General features: G+C 32.7%; 1 pseudogene; it reads left to right on the top strand.

The window, feature by feature from the left end:
- Window positions 1-3,928: 3,928 nt before the first annotated feature.
- Window positions 3,929-10,786, top strand: LOC115297660 (annotated as a pseudogene).
- The last annotated feature ends 671 nt before the right edge of the window (window positions 10,787-11,457 follow it).

The following is an 11,457-nucleotide window of genomic DNA, read 5'->3' as shown; positions in this document are numbered from 1 at the left end:
CTTCCTAAGGAAGAAATTTTCTAGATATTTTAACAGATTTAACATAAAAGCATAATAATGTATAAAAGTAAAATAAATACAAGCTTTTTTTCCTGTTTTTCATAATAACTGGATTTTTGTTTAGTTTAAATCATAAAAAATAAACTTCTTCATAAAAGTAAGAAACTGTCTCAGAGATAAAGCAATAGTCATATGAGATTTTGAAATTTTCTGTATAAAAAGAGTTCCAATCAAAATGAGTATGTGAAATATTTTTGTTCCTTAATTCCTTCTGTAAATATCTCAATATACATGAAATATCAAAATTTTTGAGGAGTCCTGTGACTTAACAATTCTGTTTTTAGTTTGTTTAGCATTTCCCATTTATTAAACTATAGATCCTCCTTTATGAAACACACACACACATACATAATATATATGTATCATACATATATATGTATATACATATGTGTATATGTGTATAATGGAAAACAGTAGACTAAATAGAGTTCACCCAGCAAAGAAAATAACACCTACGTTTTTATTCTGAGACCTGAGTGCTTTTCACTCACCACACTTGCCTGGCCAAGTAATGATAAAAAGTAGTTATCATTCTCTCATGAAGATTGAGTCATGGCTCATTAAGGCAAAAGGCCAAAAGGTGGTTATTGACCTCTTTGCATAGATCAAATAAACTGTATTGGAAAGGGCAACAAAACTTTCTAGAAAAAGCCTATGTAATAGTTAACAATCAGGGCTGTAAACCTGGACTATTTGTATTCCAATCAACTCCAGTTATTAACAGTGTGACCTTGAAAAATTTCCCTATTCTTAATGTATCTAATTTTTGCTATATATATACATATACATATGTGTATATGGAAATAGTAATAGAGGCTATCATGATCACTAAATTAGTTAATGTTGTTAAAGAATTTGCAATAATGTATAGTTCATAAGAAAAAGTACTTAAGTGTATAAGTAAATAATCCTCACAATTTTTTGTCATTGTTGGGTCTCATGGTTGATGAATTATCTTCTTTCAATTAAAAAATATTTTTTAATAAATTCAAGTGCACTAGGCTGACACTGATCAAATATCATGTAAGAGAAATTTATAAAATGTGTTTATGGAGTGAATAGAGTAAAAGGAGAAGAGGAAATATTTCTTTACACAATCTTCAGCCCATGTTCATTTCCAATACCTTGGGGCATGTACACTGGAGAAAACCAACTAACATTATGTAATGAGAACAATAGATTATTTTCTATATTGGTCCCTGTTGCCTCCAAATATTTGCTTGTGAACATAGTTACACAATATTAATAATGACAATATATTCACTGAGTGCTTACCATATGCCCTATGCTCTTCTTAGGGATTTTAGTGTAATTTTTTCACTGAATTCCTAAGAATTCCTAAGAATTCTTGAAGTTGGATATGTTATCTGCTCCTTATAGAGGGAAAAATAATGGAAAATGTCTTCTTACTACTAAACAAATACAGAATTTTAAAATATTTTTAAATATTGCAAATATTTTAGTTCTTTCAGCATATAAAATTGTCCTTTAACAAGAAAAAGTTTTTCTAGGAAGGGGCTGGTAGAGAGAATAATTCATAGGTTACAAATAATGAATATTCACAACTTGTCAGTGTATACATCAATGATAGTATCTCTGGTGATACTCACTAAACCCATGAAGTTGCTTTTTTAATGTTTATTTATTTGTTTTGAGAAAGAGAGAAAGAGAGCAGGAGACATACAGAAAGAGAGAGGGGGAAGGAGAGAATCCCAGGCAGGCTGTGCACTATCAGCACAGTGCCTGATATGGGGCTAAATATCACAGACTCTGAGATCATGATCTAAACTGAAATCAGGAGTTGCCCTTAACTGACTGAGTCACCCAGGTACCCCAAAGAAGTTTCTTTTAATATTCCATGTTATGAAACAAAACGAAGGTGAACAATGTTAATTTCTTATTCATGCTCACAATGAAAATGACCCACTTATTACTTTAAAAACAGGCTAAAATACCATCTGAGCATGAAATACATATACCTTTACCACTGAGTCTAGAGAAACAAGTGTTAGCAGTAATGGTAGATGCATATGAAGTTATCAAACACAGGAATGTCTCCAGTGCTGAGCTAGAAAAAGACGGAACATAATTCAGAACAATCTTTAATGGGAATTTTTCTCTACTGCTCATTTTCACTGTGCAAAGGCTGATTGTGGAATCATTTATCTCATCAAGAACAAAACATAGGGAAGTTGCTTTACTATGTACTACATTGGACAAACATTTATATAACTCAGGATTTCCCATGAAGGTATGTGCAGATCTCTAAATTGAACATAGGTCTTTGAACAACTGTTGCAATTACAGGAATCATCAGAGGAAAATTTATAGTGATTTCTTATTGTATCTTCTTAAGTCTGGCTTGCCTGTCAAAATGACCTGGAGCAACCTCTAAACAGCATAAATATGTACCTCTTAGCTATGTGCATATTTTGAAATCATTCCAACACCTTCAAGTTTTAACAGAAAATACATTGTTTTTCTGTTTCTATGCAAGAACCTTGCAATGAGTCTGTCTTCCACAGGAGCAAAATAAAAAAATGTCATGACTTTGTAATTATCATCTTGAAAACTTTCACACCTTAGCTTATCTATTTAAGAAAAAAAATCTTTACAATGCAACAGATACTGTTTATTTCATTGTAAAGGTTGAAAAAACATCAAGTAATTGTCAAGAAAAATCCAGCTTTATATTCAAGGTTTCCAGTATTAATTCATGAAAATGCAAAGAAGACCCTTTAGTTCACTTCTTACTCATTCTAGGATTTAGAGTTACTGCCCAAAATTGGATAAACTGTTGAGTGACAAATTCCCTTTGAATATAAGTTATGCAATCTAAAAAGAAATGTGACTCAATTCTCTCTTGTTTACATAAACGCTAAAAGACAGTAACCCAATTTCAATAATGCCTGGATTAAAAATCATAGCACTTCAAGTAGCTACTTGTGGCCATTATGTGGAACATAGAATCCTGGGTTCTAGCTGTGGGCTGACTTGTCCTTGAATTCTACTCAGCTATGTTACTAACTAGTTGTGTAACAATAGGCTAACAACTTTACTTTCTTAGTCTCAATTTATTCTTCTATAAAACAAAAAAATTATAAATATTAACTACTTATGAAATATACATGAAAATTATATATCTATAAATGTTACTCAATTCCCAATATGAAGGAATGTTAAAAAGCTTACATGAGATAATGAATGCAACTTCCACATTGTGTGTTGTAAATAGTAGATACTATTATTACTTTGGCTAGATTAAAAATATGATTTAAACCAGAGGGGTCAGGGCCAGAGCTTGCAAAATCTGTTATGCCGTGTAAGAACCTTAACTTCATACTGTGATAGACAATAGAAAGCCACTGAAAACATTTACCCATAAGAGTACTGTGATACACTTTTCATTTTAAAAATTCATTTTGCTGGGGCACCTGGGTGGCTCAGTCAGTTAAGCATCTAACTTCAGCTCAGGTCATGATTTTGCAGTTTATGAGTTGGAGCCCCACGTCCAGCATCGGGCTCTGTGCTGACAGCTCAGAGCCTGGAGCCTGCTTCGGATTCTGTGTCTCCATCTCTCTCTCTGCTCCTCCCCAGATCACGTCCTGCCTCTCTCCTTCAAACAAATAAACATTAAAAACATTTTTTAAACTGTGTTGCTTATAGTATGGAGAATGAGTCAGAGGGCACACTAAGGAAAGCAGTTACAAGACTTTTTTGGTAGTCCATGAGAAAAATAATAAAGACTTGAACCAAGTCAACCACAGAAACAACTGAGAGAAAAGATGTATGAGATTATAAGGAACTGAAAATAATGGAGCACAGTCACTAACATAATGTTGCCACAGGGAAAAGGGAAGAATCAAGAATGAAAACCGACTTCCAAAATGATGATGACTTGTTCAGGATAGCAAATGCCAGAGGAAGCACAGGTGGGTGAGAGGGGGAAAAAAGGTAGAACTAGCTGAATAAGGCAAGGTTGATTTTGAAGTAGAGTTTGAGGTTCCTGAGGACATAAAAGCACAATTGGAACCTGCATAGGATTCCCTCTCTCCATTTCTTACTCCCTCTCTAAAAAAAAAAAAAAAAAAAAAAAAAAAGTTTGCTTTATATCAGCAGTACATTCTGCATGATTTTTTTGGTACGATATGAGGAATTCAAACTGCAGCATTTTCCATAAAAATGGCCTAGCACCATTTATTAAAAAACATTCTTCCTCCGCTACTAGTGTTATCTCTGTAAGCATGTGTGTGTCAGTCAACTTTTGGACTCTATTCCATTGGTCTGTTAGTTTTCCCTTGTGCAACAAGGTACTTTATGACTATCGTCTTTATATTAAACTTTGATTGGTGGCAGACTTCAAGCTTTGTCTTTAAGATTGTCGTGGCTATTGTTTGATCTTGCACTTTCAATGTATTTTAAAATGATTTGACATTTCCACAAAAATAAAATCCTAGTATGATTTTGATTGAGGTTTCAGTAAACCTATAGAATAATTTGGAGACAATTTTGGTCCCTAATTTTTGTGATTGGTCTAAGGAATTTCTATCTAAATACCTATTGGTTAAAAATATAATTCTCTTATACTAGCCTTTGAAATTTTTCCCCTTTGACATTCTTATCCTTTTAGTTTTAATGTTTAGGTCTATAATTACAGCTTAAAGTAATTTGTCTGTGGTATAAGGTAGAGGTTAAAGGTTACTTTTGCCATATCTATATATATCTATATATATCTCCAGTTATTAGCGCCATTTGCTGAAAAGGTTTTTCTTTCTTTATTGGATTTGATACCTTTGTTAAAAGTGGGGATTTGTTTGTGGATTATTCCATTGCACTGATTTATTTATCAACCCTTATCCAGCACCACACTGAGTTGATTTATAGTGAGGCATGAAGTCAGATTAGTATAAGTTCTCTCCCTTTGTACTTTTTCAGTATACCTTTGTATATTCTGTCTTTTACATTTCCATATAAAATTTCAAATTTTTAATCAATGAATGACATGGCTTGTCTGTTGTTTGTCTTTTTTTAAAAATTGGCTCAAAAGGTTTTTTTTCTTATATTCAGAGAAGTATTGTACATCTTTTATTATATTTGCTACTTAGTTTGGTCTTTGTTGCTATGGTAAAGGGAATTTTTTTTTAAATTTTATTATCTGATTGTTTGCTACTGGCATATAAAAATAAAATTGATTTTTCTGTATTAATCTTCTATCCCTACAATACTACTAAGTTCAATATTCAGTTTTGTATTTGTTTTGTAGATTTCATAGGATTTTTCTACATAAGTAACTATGTTATCTGTAAGATGTTTTTCTTCCTTTCTAATCTGTGCCTATTATTTTTCTTTTTTGTTTTATGGTAAGGTTCTCTAGTACAATGTTAAATAGAAGTCATCATAATGTGAATCTTTGTTCTCAATTTTCGAAAGTGTTATTTTATTCACTCTTATTATTGAACATCATATTTTTCATGTATTTTTATCACATTGAGGAAGGACTTTTCTATTTTTAGCTTGTTGAGAGTATTTTTAACATCAATATGTATTGAATTTTGCTGATACTTTTTTTTACAACATTGAATTTAGCTTGTATTTTTCTTTTTTATTACATTATTAAAATGGCAAGTTGCAATGATTGGTTTCAAATTTTAAATCAACCTTGCACTTCTGGGATAAATCTGCTTACTCATGATGTGGTATCCTGTTGATATATTGTTATATTTGATTTGCTAGTACTTTGGTAGTATTTTTACCAATATAAATGAAGACTTGGGGGCTGAATTTTCTTTTCTGTGCTCTCCTTGTAAGATTTTAATATTAGGACTATGCTGACTTCATAAAACAACTTGGTAATTGTTCCCAACTATTTTATCACCTTAAAAATATTTTAGACTGATGATATTTCTTTATGAAATATTTGAGAGAATTTTCCAGTGAAATCCTGTGAGTCTGGAGTCCCTATAGAATATCTTGGATAAGAACTTCAACATCTTTAAATGATATTTAAACGATAATTTCTATATGTGTCTATATAAAGATATAAAGATATATATGTTTTATTTTGTATCAATTGAGCTTGTTATATTTTTCATATACTTATTGTTTTATCTATGTTGATAAATATGTTGCCATAAACTTGGCCATAAAATACCCTTATAATACTTTTAATATCTGTACAATCTGTAATGATAATCTTTTTTTTTTCATTTTTGAATTTGAGAGTCTATTCTCTCTTTTGAGCCAAGTCTAGTTTTGTTCATTTTCTCTATTGCTTGTTTTCTCTTTCATTGTTTCTACCCTTTTCTTTACTATTTTCTTCCCTGTTACTTACGTTGGCTTTAATTTTTTTCTACCTTCCTAAGTTGGAAACTTAGGTCATGAATGTTAAATATTTTTCTATTTAAGCTATACTGCTGTAGCTTAGATACAGCTTAAGCATTGCTTTAGGTTCATCCCATATATTATGAAATACTAGATTTCCATAACACTTGGAAATATTGTATTATTTCCCTTTTATTTCTTCTTTGACCCAAGGATTATTTAGCAGTATGTAATTTAATTTCTGAGTATTTGAGTTTTCCCTAGATATCTTACTGCTATCTAATGCCTCTTCGTTTCTAATTTAATTCCATTGAGGCCAGAAAATATACTCTATTATTGTAATTATGTTTTAATTTGTTGAGAATTATTTTGTGGTTTAAAATATTGTCTATATTGATGAACATACATTATGCACTTGAAAGAGTACTGTACATTTGCTGGTTATAGAGTTTTATCAATTAAGTCAAGATGACTGATAGTGCTGTTCAGATCATCTATGTCTTTACTGAGGTTTTTTGTATAATATTCTATTAATTACCAAAAGAAAAAAGTAAAAAGCTTCAACTATACAGAATTGTCTGTTTTTCCCTTTAATTTCATCAGGTTTTGTTTCAATTATTTTGAGATTTTGGTATTAGCTGCAGAGACATGTATGATATTTAATTCATCCTTATAATTTGACGTAATCACTGTGAAGTGTACTTCTTTATCTCTGGTAACACCCTTTGTTTTGAAATCTTTTATCTGATATTAATATAGTGATTCTAGGCTTTTTATTCTTGCTGTTTGTACAGTATATCTTTTCTATTTATTTTTAACTTTAATTCTGTCTTTATATTTAAAGTATATTTCTTGTGATAACAAATAGTTTGGCTTTCCTTTTTTTAATCCATTTTGATAATCTCTGACTTTCAATTAGAGTGCTTACTACATTAAACTTTAGTACAGTTATTAATGTGATTCAATTTGGGCTTTATGTTTTATTTTTCATTTGCTGTTTTATACTGCTCCCTACTCTGTGTTTTTGGTGTCTGTTCTTCCTTTCTCACCTGCTTTTAGAATATTTGAATATATTTAGAATTCCATTTTAATAATCTCTGTTAGTATTTTAGCTATACATTTTACATTGTTATTTTTGCTTGCTTATCAAGATATTTCAGTAGGCATCCACAATATTATGCAGTTGACTTAGAGTTAATATTGTAGTAATAACACAAAATAATGTAGAAACCCTGTAACCATGTGGGTTTTTATTACCCTATATCCTTTATGCTATTGTTATGTAACATATCTAACATATATAATAAACTTCACTTGAAAATATTATAATTTTGCTTTAAATGGAACTTTTGTTTTATTTTGTTTTGTTTTTAAGATGTATAAATACATTCATTCTTATCTACCCTGAAACACAGAGAGCTCAAACTGCAAAACTCAGGTTGGTTTTCCCAGTTGTCTCACAATTCATTTGTCTATCCCTCCTAACATCGCCTCACTTCATAATTTTTTGTATTTATTAACTTATTTTTTATTTTAATTCCAGTATAGTGAACATACAGTGTTATATTAGTTTCAAGTGTACAGTATAGTGATTCAGTACATCACCTGGTGCTCATCACAGCAAGTGTTCTCCTTAATCCGCATCACCTCTTCCACCTGTCTCCCCACCTCCTCCGGCTGGTAACCGTCAGTTTGTTCTCAATAGTTAACAGTCTGTTTCTTTTGTTTTGTGTCTAAAATTCCACATATGAGTGAAATCATATGGTCTTTGTCTTTCTCTGACTTATTTCCCTTAGCATCATACCCTCTAGCTCTGTTCATGTCATTGCAAACGGCAAGATTTTACTTTGTGTTATGGCTAAATGATTTTCCACTGTATATACAAGCCACATCTTTTCTTCATACATTCATTTGTTGATGGACACCTGGGCTTGGACTGCTTCCATAATTTGGCTATCATAAATAATGCTGCTATAAACATAAAGTGCCTGTGTCCCTTTGAATTAGTGTTTTTTGTATTTTGGGGTAAATACTAGTAGTGTGATTACTGGATCATAGTGTAGTTCTATTTTTAACATTTGGGGAACTAAAGTACTGTTTTCCACAGTGGCTGCACCTGTTTGTAGTTCCCTTTATTCCACAGCCTCACCAATACTTGTTGTTTCTGTGTTGTTGATTTTAACCATTCTGACAGGAGTGAGGTGATATTTCATTGTAGTTTTGATTTGCATTTCTCTGATAAAGAGTGATGATGAGCATTTTTTCATGTGTCTGTTGGCCATCTGAAAGTCTTCTTTGGAGAAATGTCTGTTCATTTCTTCTGCCCGCTTTTAACTGGATTACTTGGTTTTTGGGTATTGATTTGTGTAAATTCATATATGTTTTAGATACTAACCTCTTGTCAGATATGTCATTTGCAAATATATTCTACCATTCAATAAGTTGGATTTTAGTTTAGCTAATTGTTTCCTTCAGTGTGTAGAGGTTATTTATTTTGATGTAGTTTCCATAGTTTGTTTCTGTTTTTATTTTCCTTGCCTCAGGAGACATATCTAGAAAAATGTTGTTATGGCCTATATCAGAGACTTTATTGTCTATATTCTTTTCTAGGATTTTGATAGTTTCCCATATCACACTTAGGTCTTTAATGCATTTTGAACTTATTTTTGTGTATGATATAAGAAAGTGGTCCAATTTCATTATTTTCCATGTAGCTGACCAGTTTTCCCAATACCATTTGTCAAAGAGATCTCATCACCTCTTTAATGTTTTTTTTTAAATTTATTTTTGATACAGAGAGAGACAGAGCATGAGAGAGGGAGGGGCAGAGAGAGAAGGAGACACAGAACCGGAAGCAGGCTCCAGGCTCTGAGCTAGCTGTCAGCACAGAGCCTGATGTGGGGCTCAAACTCACGAACGTGAGATCTGACCTGAGCCGAAGCCGGAGGCTTAACCGACTGAGCCACCCAGGCGCCCCTCATCACCTCTTTAAATGCTTATTTTCTCATTATTATTATTGTTATTATTTTAATTTAAATTCAAATTAATTAACATAAAGTGTAATGATGATTTCCGAAATAGAATTTAGTGATTCATTACTAACATATAACACCTAGTGCTCATCCTAACAAGTGTCCTCCTTAATACCCCTTGCCCATTTAGTCCATTCCCCACCCAACACCACTCCAGCAAACCTCAATTTGTTCTCTGTATTTAAGTCTCTTATGGTTTGTCTCCTTCTCTGTTTTTATATTATTTTTGCTTCCCTTCCCTTATGTTCATTTGTTTTGTATCTTAAATCCATGTATGACTGAGGTCATATGATATTTGTCTTTCTCTGACTGATTTATTTCGCTTAGCATAATACATTCTCTTTCCATCTACATTGTTACAAATGGCAAGATTTCATTCTTTTTGATTGCTGAGTAATGTTACACTGTATATGTATATCTTCTTTATTCATTCATCAATCAATGGACATTTGGGCTCTTTCCAAACTTTGGCTACTGTTGATAAAATGGCACACTTAAAGGAATTATAAGATATTTACAATCACCCAGATTTTTGACAAATTATGATGCTATTTATTTCTCCTAAAGCACCAAATTCCTATCTAGTGTAATTTTACTTCCACTGGAAAGAATTATTTTAACAATCCTTATAAGGTAGGTCTGTCAGTGATAAATTCTCTTAGTTAAATATCTTTATTTTGTCTTTTATGTTGAAGAACATTTTAATTTCATGTAGAATTCTATGCTAAATTTTATTTTTCTTTTAACAGTTTGAGGATGTTATCCTTTCTCTTCTTGACTCCATAGTTTTTAATGATGTGCAGAAATTGAGTATCCCAAGGTCATGATTACTATCTCTTTGTAGTAGGACCCCAGTTCCCACCTCATGATGTTTGCAAAAGGAGCTGAAATTGGTATTCCTGGGTGTCCAGTACATGAACTGTGACTGGCATGAGGTGGGGACACTGGTGCAAACCTGCAAAGCCAACAAGGTCACCAACATGCTGGTTGTTCACAAGCCTTGAGGCACACCTGTGGGATCCATTGTCATTGACTTGCCTTTCAGCCCTACTGTTTACTCCACACTGTGGATGTGATCATGTGGCATGATGTCCCCAACTGGACACCATGTCAGATGCCAAGCTTTACCTCATCATATATGACTTCTCCCTCCACTTGGGCAAGGAGTATCTACATATTTTGTCTTCCTGTTCCCTATGCCCAATGATGACAAATACCTGGTAATCACCATTTCAAACCAAGTTAATTACATCTCCTTTCATGTACATAATCCATCTAGGCATAGGGGAGCAAGCAGCCACAGGAGACATGGAATAGTCTGTCATGCCTATACTAACACTGCACACAAGCGGGTGTCCCTGAGCATTGAGTGAGTGAACCTGCTCACCAGTTAGTATATGGACGTCAATCCAGGAGGTGGGAAGGATTCAGCATAAACCATGTGTCAGACATGGTCAGTGCTATTTTTTTTTAATAGAGAATAGCCCTATATGTGCTATAAAATCCTTGAAGTCAAATTCCAATATCCAGGTCATTTTGCAGATGACCTCCATTTTGTCTTTTATCTTGCAATTGGGACATATTTTCCCAGTTTTCATTTTTTTGGTATCATTCACAATAGACATTGTGAATATGTTTGTAATTCTATCTTCTCTCCCTCTAAAAGGTCTGGGTTTGTTTGTATTGCCTATTCTTTCTCTTGATCCTATTTTTTCACTTACCAAAAATATATATTTTAATGTCAGATGTAACATCCAAAAGTTTAAAGATGGTTTACCCTATTCTCTGATAAACAACAGAAGACATATCAGCTCCATCTAATCATAGACTGAAATGACTTAAAGCTGGTTTTCCGTGTCTGTTAGGCTCAAACTTTTTCTTCTTTGCCCATGTTTCTATGGTATCGCCCTCCAGGGGTTCCGATTAACGGTCTGCACTATATTTTAAAGCCATCATTCTTGGGGGGCTTCTAAACTCCATTTCTTGACCTCAACACCAGAAAACTACCAAAATTCTACTCTGCAATCACTTTTTGCTTGATATC

The sequence above is a fragment of the Suricata suricatta genome, chromosome 8 (genome assembly GCF_006229205.1).
Source record: "Suricata suricatta isolate VVHF042 chromosome 8, meerkat_22Aug2017_6uvM2_HiC, whole genome shotgun sequence".
In the NCBI taxonomy this organism is placed as follows: Eukaryota; Metazoa; Chordata; class Mammalia; order Carnivora; family Herpestidae; genus Suricata; species Suricata suricatta.
This window is presented reverse-complemented; position numbering and strand designations above follow the sequence as displayed.